Source organism: Muntiacus reevesi, chromosome X (assembly GCF_963930625.1).
Source record: "Muntiacus reevesi chromosome X, mMunRee1.1, whole genome shotgun sequence".
Classification (NCBI taxonomy): Eukaryota; Metazoa; Chordata; class Mammalia; order Artiodactyla; family Cervidae; genus Muntiacus; species Muntiacus reevesi.
The window spans coordinates 50,846,502-50,860,535 of NC_089271.1; the positions used below are offsets into that span (position 1 = coordinate 50,846,502).

The window sequence follows — 14,034 nt, forward strand, 5'->3', positions numbered from 1 at the left end:
CTGTCCTCAACGCTCCCCGGGGCAGGCCCAGACCCAGCCCTCAGCAGCTCCAGAGCTTCCTGGACGCCCAGACTTCTAGCCGGCCTCGCTGTGGTTCTGTGGGCGGGTCAAGCGGAACTCGCGCGGTGCGGGGTGGTTTGCCCGGGGCCCTTCCAGAGGTTCGCTTTCTTCCTCTGGTCCTCAGGGGCATCCCCCATAAATGTCCCAACTACCTTGTCCAGTCCTCTGCCCGAAAACCGAGCAGGAAGGATCCGTTTTCTTCTGGGCTTGCTGGCATTTTGGTTTCTGTGGACTGCAGGGGGCAGTGTTGCTCCGGGGAGCTGCCTGCCCGTTCCTCCCCCGCCCTTCGGGATTTAAAAAAGCCTGTAATAAGCGACGGACTTTTTTTTTTTTTTTTTTTTTTCCTGCGAATGAGCTCCTTGGCTGCTTGGACGAGCTGAGGAAACTGCTGAGATACATATTAAGCTAACTGAAAAAGTAACAACAAAGAGAAAATATTAAGCAGGTCAAGGGAAAAGTAGCAAATAACAGAAGAGGGCATCCCCATAAGATTATCAGCTGATTTCTCAGCAGAAACGCTGCAGGCCAGAAGGGAGTGGCATGATGTATTTAAAGTAGAGAAAGGGAAAAACCTACAGCCACAAACACTCTACCAAGCAAGGCTCTTCTTTCAGATTCAACAGAGGAATCAAAAGACAAGCAAAGTCTCAGAGAATTCAACAGGACCACACCAGCTTTAGAACAAAGACTAATGTAACAGCTCTAGGCAGAAACAATATGCCATGACTAGATTCAAGAGAATTATGAATGGGAAAGCTCGCCAGTAAAGACAAACACACAGTAAACATGGGAACTCATCCACACACAAATATGATATCAAAACCATCAGTTATGAGAGGATTGGAGTACAAATGCAGGATATTGAAAATGCATTTGAAATTAAGAGACCAGTAAAGTTAAACATGTATATATATACTCTTTTACTCAGGCATGTCAGACTCTTTGCAACTCCACGGACTCTCCAGGCTCCTCTGTCCATGGAATTTTTCCAAGCAATAATACTGGAGTGGTTTCCACTTCCACCTCCAGGGGACCTTCCCAACCCAAGAATGAAACCAAAATCTTCTGCATCTCCTTCATTGGCAGAGGGATTCTTTAGCACTGAACCACCATGGAGACATACACACACACACACACACATGTATATATATACATATATATACATGTGTATATATACATATACACACACTTGTGTGTCTATATGTGTGTATACACACATATATACACATATATACACACACATATATAGACACACACACACACACACAAACGTGTCTATGTGGTGTGTGTATAGACAGCTAGAACAAAAAAACTCATGATAACCAAACATCTACAATAGATATAGACACACACAAAAAAGGGATCCATTCACAACACTAAAGATAGTCATCAAGCCACAAAAGGAAGTTTAGGACAAACACCTTTAAAACAAACCCAAAACAATTTTTAAAATGGCAATAAGGACACACATGTCAGTGATTAACTTAAATGTAAATGGATGAAATGCTGCATCCTAAAAAAAAGAAAAGAGAGAGAGATAAGGATTTAAAAAAATGAAGACCCATGTATAATACGGTCTGGGCTTCCCTGGTAGCTCAGCTGGTAAAGAATCTGCCTATAATGCAGGAGACCCCAGTTTGATTTCTGCACTGGGAAGATCCCCTGGAGAAGGGATAGGCTACCCATTACAGTATTCTTGGGCTTCCCTGGTGCCTCAGTCTGTGAAGAATCTGCCTGCAATGCAGGAGACGTGGATTCCATTCCTGGGTTGGGAAGGTGACCTGGAAGAGGGCGTGGCAAGCCACTTCAGTATTCTTACCTGGAGAATCCCCATAGACAGAGGAGCCTGGTGGGGTGCAGTCAATGGGCTCGCAAAGAGGCAGACACGACTGAGTGACAAAGCACAGCCCAGCACACACAATACTGTCTACAAGAGACCCATTTTCAAATCTAGGTACACTTACAGACTGAAAGTGAAGGGATGGAAGAAGATTTTCAATGCAAATGGAAATCTAAAGAAACCTGGAGTAGCAATACTCACATCAGACAAATCAGACTTTAACCACTGTTGCAAGATTCAAGGACACCACATAATGATCAATGGATTATTCCAAGAAGAAGACACAACAATTGTCAATAAATATGCACCCAACATAGGAGCACCTCAATATATAAACAGCCATAAAAGGAGAAAACATCAGCAACACAATAATAGTGGGGCACTTTAGCACTCCACTTTCATCCACGAAGAGCTCATCCAGACAGAAAATCAAGGAGGAAGCACAGCGCCAAAATCACACTTTACACCAGATGTACTTAATTGCTATTTCTAGGCCATTCCATCCAAAAGCAGCAGAATACACTTTCTTCTCATGTGCACATAGAACATTCCTTATAGATCATATCTTGAGTCACATATCAAGCCACATAAATTTTAGAAAATTGAAATCATGTCAAGAGTCTTTTCTGATCACAATGCTGTGGGTTTAGAAGTAAACTATAAGAAAAAACTGCAGGAAAAAAAATACAAACACGGGGAGGATTAAACAATGTGCTCCATAGTGTATGTACCAATTTACATTCCCACCAACAGTGCAAGAGCATTCCCTTTCTCCACATCCTCTTCGGCATTTATGTTTTGTAGATTTGTTGATGGTGGCCATTCTGACAAGATTGTACTCGTTGTACTTTTGAATTGCATTTCACTAATAAACAGCAGTGTTGCACATCATTTCATGTATTTGTTGGCCATCTGTATGTCTTCTTTGGAAAAATGTCTGTTTTAGGTCTCCTGCCCATTTCTTGATTGGGTTGTTTATATTTCTGATACGGACCTGCATGAAATGCTTGTATGTTTTTGAGATTAATTCTTTTTCAGTTGCTTCATTTACAATTGTTTTCTGCCATTCTGAGGATTGTCTTTTCACCTTGTTTACAGTTTCTTTTGCTGTGTAAAAGTCAGACTCGACTAAGCAACTGAACTGAACTAACTTGCTGTGTAAAATACTGGAAGAATAATGAGGTCCCATTTCTTTATTTTTTATTTTATTTCCATTAATGGAAAGAGGATATTGCTAAAATCTTTGTTAGTGTGTTCTGCGGATGTTTTCCTCTAAGAGTTTAATAGTATCTGGTCTTACATTTGGTCTTTAATTCATTTTGAGGTTTTTTTTCCCCCTGTGGTGTTAGTAAGTGTTCTAATTTTTTTATATGTTACTTTTACATGTTACATGTTACTTTTACATGTTACAGTCTAATTTTCACAGTACCACTTATTGAAGATGCTGTCTTTTCTGCATTGTATATTCTTACCTCCTTGGGTATAGATGAGGTGCCCCATAGGTGCATGGATCTATCTCTGGGCTTCCTACTGTGTTCCATTGGTCTTTCTTTTTGTTTCTGCCTAGAGCTGTTACATTAGTCTTTGTTGTAACGCTGGTGTGGTCCTGTTGAATTCTCTGAGTCTTTGCTTCTCTTTTGATTCCTCTGTTGAATCTGAAAGAAGAGCCTTGTTGGTAGACTGTTTTTGGCTGTAGGTTTTCCCTTTCTCCACTTTAAATACATCATGCCACTCCCTTCAGGCCTGCAGCGTTTCTGCTGAGAAGTCAGCTGATAATCTTAAGGGGATGCCCTCTTCTGTCATTTGCTACTTTTCCCTTGACCTGCTTAATATTTTCTCTTTGTTTTACTTTTTCAGTTAGCTTAATATGTATCTCAGCATTTTCCTCAGCACTTCGAAGCAGCCAACCAGCGCAAGCGCAGAAAAAAAAAAAAAAAACATTCCGTCGCCTATTACAGCCTTTTTTCAACCCCGAAGGGCGGCGGAGGAACGGGCAGGCGGCTCCTCAGAGCAACGCTGCCCCTGCACTCCACAGAAACCAAAATGCCAGCAAGCCCGGAAGAAAACCTTTCCTTGCTGCTTGGTTTTCTGGCAGAGGACTGGCCAAAGTAGGTGGGAAACTTATGGGGTATGCCCCTGAGGACCAGACGTGCACAGCGACTGTTTCTGGAGGGAGCATCTAGCATTCGTGGAGGAGGCCGGACCCAGAACGTGGAAGGAGCAGGGGCACTCCTCGTTGTGACAAAAGCAAGGGCATGTCTTTCCCCACACGTCTCACTTGGACATCCGCATTACCTTCCTAAACTGCTTTACTGAGGTATAATCCCATACCACAAATCACACCCATCACTTCCAGGGCAGTGACTTTTAGTACCTTCACACAGTGGTGCAACCACCACCACAGTGCAGTTGTGGAACACGGCCAGCCCCACAAAATGGTTCCGCGTACCCATCAGCAGTGGATCCCCAACAGGACCTGCAGGCCCAGGCATCCTCTCTGTATTTGCCCTTTCTGGGCATTTCATATCGACGGACTCCTGCAGGAAGTGGCCTTTTGTGTCTGGGCTCTTTCACTTAGCGTAATGCTTTGCAGGCTCACCCACGTGGCAGCAGAAAGCAGAAGTTCATCACTTTTCATCCATCTATGCTATTCCACCATATGGCGACATACAGAATACTTTGTCTACCACTCTCCAGCTGACAGACTTTTAGGCTGCTCCACTATTTGGAAATTAGAAACAGTGCTGCTGTGAGAGACCTGTAAGGACAAGTATTTGCGTGGACATAGGTTTTGCTTCTCATTTCCCAATGATGTCATTTCTCCTTTTGCACGGTGCACAGGATAGACCCTTCCGGCAGTGTGGAACAGAGGTGGTTGAAGCAGACCTCCTGTCCTTGGTCTGGATCTCAAGCGGCAAGCATTCACTCAGACACTACTAGATGTGACGTGACGAGAGCAGGATGGTTCTCGGGGATGTCCTTCAGCACCACGACGACGATCCCTTCTATCCTGAGTTGGTTGACCGTGTTTATTGATTTAGTTATTTACTTATTTGTCATAAACGGGTCTTGAACTGTGTCAAATGCTTTTTCTTTGTCTGTCAAGATGACAGGTGGTTTCCGTCCTTCCTTATATCAATACGCTGTTTCCCATAACTGAAATTGAGTGTTGGTCCAATACTGCAATCCTGGGAAAAATCTTGCACAGCCCTTCGCAAAATGTTTCTCTATTTGGTTTGCTGATAGTGTGTTGAGGGTGTATGCATCGCTATTCATGATAGATATGGATCTGTAGCTTTCTGGTGATGTCAAGTCTGGCTTTGGTACCGGGCTAATACTGTGCTTATAGGATGAATGAGGAAATGTTCCCTCCTCCCTGCTGTCTATTCAGGAAGAATCTGTGAAGGATGGGTGCTAGTTCTTCTTCAAACATTTGATAGATTTCACTGATGAAACCAGGAGGCCCAGGACTTCCCTTTGTGGGAAGGTCTTTAAATGAATGGTTCAATATCATTGCTTGCCACAGGTACATTCAGATTTGTTATTTGGCCACTGCATTTAAGCCAACTCCCATCCAGTATTCTCTGGCCTGCTGGTTCCTATGGCTCGGTCTCTGGCCTAGGATTTGACGGGTTACACATCTCTGCACATCACAGGATTCTGGCTCCTACTCTGTAACTGGGGAGAGTATGCTGTCTCAGAAGTGACCCCCAGACCACCAACACCCAATAGGCAGGTTGGGGACACAGACTTTGAGGTGGGAAGAGGGTGGCACTGCTGATATCCTCATTTACAGCCGCCCATCCACCCTCCGGGTGCCCTCTTGCAGTCTGTGGGTAATTCTGCAGTTGGGACTGGCACAGCAAGGACCCAGAGTACCCTGTCCCCTCCCCCACCATGTCCACTTCATCTACCCTGATCCTCCTCACTCCTCTCATCTCCTAGCAACGCAGCCTCACAGGGGATCCGTGACGTACTCGCCACCACATCTAAGGGTGTCAGATCTCCTCTCTGCTTAATGACTCAACTCTCAAGGGCAGGGACTGGCCATGCAATTCCTCCTCACCTCCCCCTCTCAACAGCCAGCCTGGCACGGCATGGAGGGGATGTAACATCAACAGTGAAAACCTTCGTGATTGGCTAAATTGAGGGACTGTGGATGGCGGGATCGACCTGGGTTGGCTGCTGGAGTGAGCCCATCGCATCCCACCCTGGGGAACTTGTGCCGGGTGGGAATGACCCTCCCTGCCCCAGTGCATTGTGGCTAGCATCACTAAGGTACTAGGACGTACCTTATCCAGACTTGCTGTGCCAGCAGCTGTGGACGGGCACCGAAGTCACCGGGTCTTCTCACTTCACCCCAGCCTTTACGGAGGGTACAGTTGGGGATGCTCTGTCAGGAATAAACCTGCGCTCATATGGCCTATTAGTCTATGACAAAGGAGCCAAGAACATTCATCATGGAAAATGCTGTCTCTTTAATAAATGGTTATGGGAAAACTTGGACCCCTTTCTTACACAACATTCAAAACTCAACAACAACTACAGAAGATTCAAGACGAAAGTGTTAGACCTTAAACCATAAAGCTCCTAGAAGAAGACGTAGCCAGGACACTATTTGACACAGGTCTTAGCAATAGTTTATTTTTTTGACATGTCTCCTCAGGCAAGAGCAACAAAAGCAAAAGTGTACAAATGGGAGTTCATCAAACTAAAAAGCTTTTTACACATCAAGGGAAACCGTCAACAAAAGAAAAAGGCAATCTGCTGAGTGGGAGAAGATATGAGCAAGTAATACACACCCGAAAAGAGGTAGATATCCAAAACAGCTAAAGGACTCATAGGATGTATTGGGGAAAACACCCAAAACCTGATTTTAAAACGGGGCAAAGCAGTGAATAGACATTTCTGCAAAGAGGTACAGATGGCTAATAGACATATGAAGAGATGCTCAACATCTCCTCATCGGGGATTAGAAAATCAAGACCACAGTGAAGTACTTCCTCATACCTGTCAAGTAGCTATTATCAACAAGACAACAAGTAAGAAATGCTGGCGAGGATGTAGAGAAAAGGAAACCCTCATGCGGTGTTGGTGGAAATGTATATTGGTGCAGCCGCCAAGGAGACAATGAGGGTTTCCTCAAAAACTGAAAACCAGAACTACCATATGATCCAGCAGTTCCACTTCTCGGTATTTTTCTCAAGAATAGAAGAAACATTAGTCACAAAAGATATATGTGCTCCTCTGTCCACTGCAGCGCTATTTACAGCCAAGAGGATCCAAGATCTGGAAGGAACCTAAGTGCCCATCGATACATGAGTCAAAAAGGAAGAAATGGTGTGTACACACACACACACACACACACACACACACACACACACACACAGTGGAATATTACTCAGCAATTAAAAAAAGAATGAAATCTTGTCATTGTCGACAACATGGATGGACCTAGAGGGTATGATGCCAAGTGAAACTAGGCACAAAGAGAAAGACAAATTCCACACAGTTTTATTTATATGTGGAACCTCAGAAATAAGTAAGAGAGCATGGGAAACGAGACAGAAATAGAGTCAGAGACACAGAGAACAAACTGGTGGTTACCAGAGGAGGAAGGAGTAGGGAGATGTGCAAAACAGGGAAGGGGTAAGGAGATACAAACTTCCAGTTATAAAATAAGTCATGGGAATGGAATGTACATACAGGGAATATAGTCAATAATCTTATAATAAATCTCTGTGGTGGCACATGGGAACCAAACTTATCGTGGCAATTCATTTCATAATGTTTAAAAATATGGAATCACTTTGTTGTGCACTTGAAACAAATATAATATCTTATATCAACGTTGGGCCTCCCCAGTGGCTCAGCGGTAAAGCATCCTCCTGCATTGCTAGAGCTGCAGGAGGCGTGGGTTGGATTCCTGGGTCGGGAAGATCCCCTGGAGGAGGGCATGGCAACCCACTCCAGTATTCTTGCCTGGAGAATCCCATGGACAGAGGAGCCTGGCAGGCTACAGTCATGTGGTCGCAAAGAGTTGGACATGACTGATGTGACTTGGCATGCACGCAGGCATGGCAACTTTACTGAAGAAATAAAGAGTGGGGGCTCTGAATGGAGGATGCCAAGGTTTGTGGGTCACTTTTCCTCTGGCGGCCTATATGACTCTGAGCAATCCTACTGACTTCTCTGTCCTCTGCTTTCTCACCTCATCAATTAGGACTGAAATCTTCCAAAATGACGGGTCTTTGAAGGAGGATTAAATAAGGTGACAGAAAGAAATACAATGAATGTGGTCTGATACCTGGTAAAGGATGAACAACCTTGAAATGCCATGTTCGCCCTGCTAAACGTGCCCACACTGACTAAATTCACGCCTCTGAGTTTCAAGAAGAAAAGCTCCCTTGGGAGACAAGGCCTGCAAGATGGGTTGAGCTCTGAAGCTCTCTGATGAGATCACAAGTTCAGACTCCAATAAATATACCTGTTCTCAAGCACCTCTGTCTGCAGAAGACTCGTGGATTTCTGCAGAAATACAGCTCTGGGGGCTAGCTGAGAGCACAGACTGACTCACAGACAACAGAATTCATTTTCACTTCGGAAGAATCTCACGGGCACTTGCTGGCTACAACACACTGGGCTCTGAGTGTGGGGAGGAAAAGAAGATTTCATCACTCATGTCTCCTGTAACGAAAAGGGAAGCTATTTGTTATTAGGGGAAAGATGTTCGTGAATGACAGATCCGAGAAAGGTCTTATATTCAGAATATGTAAGGAATTTTAAAATTGCAAAGGACAAAATCCTTTGTGGAGGAGGACAGATCCTTGTGCCAGGGATTGGGGTGTGGGAGAGGAAACCAGAGAGGGGCAGCAGCTGGGTGTTTTTGGGGTGACGGACGTGGCCTGTGTCCTGGTCGTGGTGGTGATCACTGCAATCTCTCCGTGTATCAGAGCCCAGAGAACTGCACACCCAAGGACAAGCAGGCCAGGAATTCCCTGGTGGTTCAGTGGTTAAGAATGTGCTTGCAATATGGTAAAGTAATTCGCCTCCAACTAAAATAAATAAAGAAAAAATTTAAAAACTAAAAAAAAGAATGTGCCTGCCATATAAAATTAACACACAAAAATCCCTTACATTCCTATAAACTCATAGAGAAAAGTCAGAAAGAGTACTTAAGGAAACAATCCCATTCACCATTGCAATGAAAAGAATAAAATACTTAGGAATAAATGTACATAAAAAAATAAGAGAGCTGTATAGAGAAAACTGTAAAAAAAAAAAAAAAACAACTGATGAAAGCAATCAAAGTTGACACAGAGAGATGGAGAAATGTACCATGTTCTTGGCTTGGAAGAATCAGTATAGTGAAAATGACTCTACTACCCAAAGCAATCTGTAGATTCATCACAATCCCGATCAAACTATCAAAGGTACTTTTCACACAACTAGAACAAATAATTTCTCAGTTTGTAGGGAAACACTAAAGACTCTGAATACGCAAAGCAATCTTGAGAGAGAAGAATGGAACTGGAGGAATCAACCTTCCTTCTTCAGTCTATACTTCAGTCTATACTACAGACTATATTACAAACCTACAATCATCAAGACAGTCATCAAGACAGTATGGCAGAAAGACAGAAATATAGATCAATATAGATCAATGGAACAAAATAGAGAACCCAGAGATAAATCCACACACCTATGCACAGCTTATCTTTGACAAAGGAGGCACAAATATACAATGGCATAAACAAAGTCTCTTCAACACGTGATGCTGGGGAAAATGCTCAACTACGTGTAAAAGAATGAAACTGGAACACTTTGTAACACCACACAACAAAATAAACTCAAAATGGATTAAAGATCTAAATGTAAGACAAAAAACTCTAAAACTCTTAAGAGGAAACCATAGGCAGAATGTCAGGATGCATTTAACAGGAGGTTTCTGGTGTGCTGTTTTGGATCTGTCAGGAAACCTTTGGCCCTTATTAATTCCTGAATATTCAGGAATTAAGAGGAGAGACACGCTTTTCCTGGGACTAAGGAATCCAGGCATTTCCTTTCTTAGTTTCCCATTATGGTGATAAGTACCCTCTTCTCTCTTTAATAGGGATCACCTTGTGTTTTGTAAGTCTGGATTTTAATCTTTATCTTTGCTGAGAATAACTACCTTGTAAGACAGTATATATGTCCATGCCATGTTGATTAAAACACCTTTGCTCCATCAGAGCTTTGGTCCCTGTGTCTGTCTTTCTTTCCTTCTTTCTCTCTCTCTCTATCTCTCTATTTCCGGCTGATTCCCTGGAGCGCGGAAGCCAGCTGCATAACCCAGGGACTATTAGCCTCTTTCCTTCTTTCACTCTCATTGTCAACTTGGGACCACCAGGTTCTGGTCCATTAAAGGACCAACAACAGAACACTCTCTGACATAAATCACAGCAAGATCCTCTATGGCCCACCTCCCAGAGTAATGGAAATAAAAACACAAACAAACAAAAGGGACCAAATTTAACTTAAATGCTTTCGCACAATGAAGGAAACTATAAGCAAGGTGAAAAGACAGACCTCAGAATGGGAGAAAATAATAGCAAATGAAACAACTGACAAAGAATGAATCTCCAAAATATACAAGCAGCCCATGCAGCTCAATACCACAAAAACGAACCACCCCATAAAAAGTGGGCAGGAGATCTAAACAGACATTTCTCCAAAGACTTAGAGATGGCTACGAAACACATGAAGAGATGCTCAACATCACTCATTATTAGAAAACTGCAAATCAAAACCACAATGAGGTATCATCTCACACAGGTCAGAATGGCCATCATCAAAAAGTCTACAAACAATAAATGCTGGAGATGGTGTGGAGAAAAGGGAACCTTCTTCCACTCTTGGTGGGAACGCAAACTGGTACAGCCACTATGGAGAACAGAGTGGCGATTCCTTAAAACACTGGGAACAGAACTGCCACACGACTGAGAAATCCCACTGCTGGGCATACACCTCGAGGAAACCAGAAGTGAACAGACACATGTAGCCTAATGTTCCCTGCAGCACGATTTACAACACCTAGGACATGGAGGGAACCTAGACGTCCATCGGCAGATGAATGGATGAGGAAGTTGTGGTGCGTATACACAATGGAATATTACTCAGCTATAAAAAGGAAGACATTTGAATCAGTGCTAATGAGGTGGATGAACCTGGAGCCTGTTATACAGAGAGAAGTCAGTCAGAAAGAGAAAGACAACACTTCTATTAATGCATATTTAAGGAACTTAGAAAGGCGGTAGCAACGATTCTACATGCAGGGAAGCAACGGAGACAGAGACGTACAGAACATACTTTTCGACTCGGGGAGAGAAGGCGAGGGTGGGATGATTTGAGAGAAGAGCAGTGAAACATATACATTCCCATATGTAAAACAGATGACCAGTGCAAGTTCAATGCATGAAGCAGGGCTCCCAAAGCCAGTGCTCTGGGACAACCCAGAGGGATAGGGTGGGGAGGGAGGTGGGACGGGGGTTCAGGAGGGGAGGACACATGTATACCTGCGGCTGATTCATGATGATATATGGCAAAAGACATCACAATATGGTATAGTAATTATTTTCCGATTAAAATAATGATTAAAAAAATAAAACAGAACCCACCTGCCAATGCAACGGGGCAGGCGTTCGGTCCCTAGTTCAGGAAGATTCCACGTGTCCCAGGACAACTAAGACTGTGGGTAACTACTGAACCCACCTGCTTCGACTTCTGAAGCCTTCGAGCCTACAGTCCATGCTCCGCAAAAAGAGAAGTCTCTGAAATGAGAAGCGCATGCACCGCCACTAGAGAGTAGTCCTCCTTCTCCACAACTAGAGAAAGCCTCGTGCAGCAACAAAGACTCAATGCAGCCACCAATAACTAGATAAACAATAAGAAAGAAAACCGGGCCAATCTTACCGTATGTTCATTTGAAAAATCCAATGGTAGGTACCGAAGTAAGTGCATCTCTCTAGATTCTTTGAATGATCATATCTTGGGTGAAGCTAATAAAAAACACATCACAGGCTATATTAAAATTTTAGATCAGCTTCCCAGGCACTGCTCTTTTCTAAAGAGCTACTTTTCTCAGAGAACTGTTACTCAGGAAATTTAGTCACCGGAACTGGGGCCTCCACCACATTCAAGGGCAGAAAGCAAATAACATTAGGAAGACACTGTTCAAATCCATGAGTTTATGAGTTGCCTGTGACCACAGGCTAGAATGAACACACATCCCAGAGTCTCCTCACATTTCAGGAACTGAAACCTGTATTTCAACCACTTAGTTCAGTTCTTTAAGGCCACTGCTACCCCCTTAAACAAACATTTGGTGTGAAATACGTGGAAAATGACCTTAACCCAATTCACTGCCAACCTTCTGTCACATGTCACAAGGAGTCTGTCATGATATTTCCTCACCTAGAAAGCCAATTCTCAGATAAAGAAAAGAATTCACACACACACACCCCTTCTGAAGAAATACTGAGATTTTAGAAACTGACCCACAACTAACCCATGGTTCATCATTCTTTTCTCTCGTCTCCCTCCATCCACTCTGAGAAATGAATATTTGGCCATGCTGTCTGATTTACCACCAAGGTGCTCATACCACACACAGGATGGTGTTACAAGTGAGCCTAAACAAGGCATTGATACCAGCCAGCCCTACTGAGGTCGGCTACCTGGGGGCAGGGAGGTGGCCGGGGCAATAAAGTCATCATCTCATTTCCTTCATCACCCTACCCCATTTCATTCCCTGCAGTCACTTGGCCCAAACGAATAAAGATCTCGCACCAAATCGCTGCTTAAATGACCACTGCCTCAAGTTTCCTTCGTTATGTCACAAGGCTTCTGAGGCCAGGGAACAGATTTGACCTGAGATGAGTAAAGCTAGAGAGACAGCCCATTGGCCAGAGATTCTGTTTGGGAGGTGATATCTCTCAGTATACTCTTTACGACCCCATGGACCAAGGCCCGCCAGGCTCCTCCGTCCAGGGGATTCTCCAGGCGAGAATACTGGAGTGGATTGCCATGCCCTCCTCCAGGGCACCTTCCCGACCCAGGGATTGAACCCAGGTATCCTAATTCCCCTGCATTGCAGACAGATTCTCTACCACTGAGCCGCTGGGGAAACCCATGACGAACCTAGACCACATATTTAAAAGCAGAGACGTCACTTTGCTGACAAAGGTCTGCAGAGTCAACACGGTGGTTTTTCCAGTAGTCGTGTACAGATGTGTGAGTTGGATCATTAGGAAGGCTGACTGATGCATTCGAATTGTCGTGCTGGAGAGATGACCCTTTAGAATCCCTCGGACACTAAGGAGAACTACTCTGCCCATCCTAAAGGAAATGAATACTGAATACTCTGAATACTCACTGGAAGGACTGATGCTGAAGCTGCAATACTTTGGCCACCTGATGAGAATAGCTGACTCATTGGAAAACACCCTAGTGCTGGAAAAGATTGAAGGCAGGAGGAGAAGGTGGAGACAGAGGGTGAGATGGTTAGATAGCATCACCAACACATGGACATTAATTTGATCAAACTCAGGGAGATAGTGTACGACAGAGGAACCTGGCGTGCTGCAGGCCATGGGCTCGTTAACAGTCGGACATGACTGAGTGACTGAACCACGACCTCCACCTTCCCTTTGAACTTCCCTAAGGTGCCACCACCCCACACTCAGCGGGGCTAAGAAGCTTTCTGTGTGTGTCAGTGGTGAAGGCTGACACTTAATGTCTTCACACACTCAGCGCCCCCTGCTTAGGGTTGATGGTGGGTGCTTAACGCTCATCACTCCCTCCCAGAGCTCAGACCAGGGAGCCTCCTCACAACAGTCATGGAGCACATACCCTGCTACAGAAATGGGAGTTGTAGGTCTTTACCCCTCTCAATGTGTTTTCTCCCTTTACATTCACTTCCACATTTCTTCCTTGAGTCACCGAATCCAACCCTGCTCATCCCCAACTGGTCCCTCTAAGAAGCTGCACCTGCATCTCTAGCCCATCTCTAGCACCACATGCACAGGGAGGGTGCATGTTCGCCCTGCGCCATGTATCTTCTTTCTCCTTTCTCTTCGGAATCTGTCGACTCCCAG

General features: G+C 44.3%; 1 long non-coding RNA gene across 2 annotated transcripts; it reads right to left on the reverse strand.

The window, feature by feature from the left end:
- Nucleotides 1–419: 419 nt before the first annotated feature.
- LOC136153869 (uncharacterized) lies at nt 420–13,611 on the reverse strand. Of its 2 annotated transcripts, XR_010660453.1 has the most exons (4): nt 13,314–13,611; nt 11,557–11,709; nt 6,183–6,293; nt 3,379–5,567 (listed from the first exon to the last, which is right to left on the reverse strand). It is a non-coding gene; the product is annotated as an uncharacterized lncRNA (long non-coding RNA). The 2 variants fall into 2 exon arrangements; XR_010660454.1 differs by lacking the exons at nt 3,379–5,567; nt 6,183–6,293 and adding an exon at nt 420–469.
- Between the last annotated feature and the right edge of the window lie 423 nt (nt 13,612–14,034).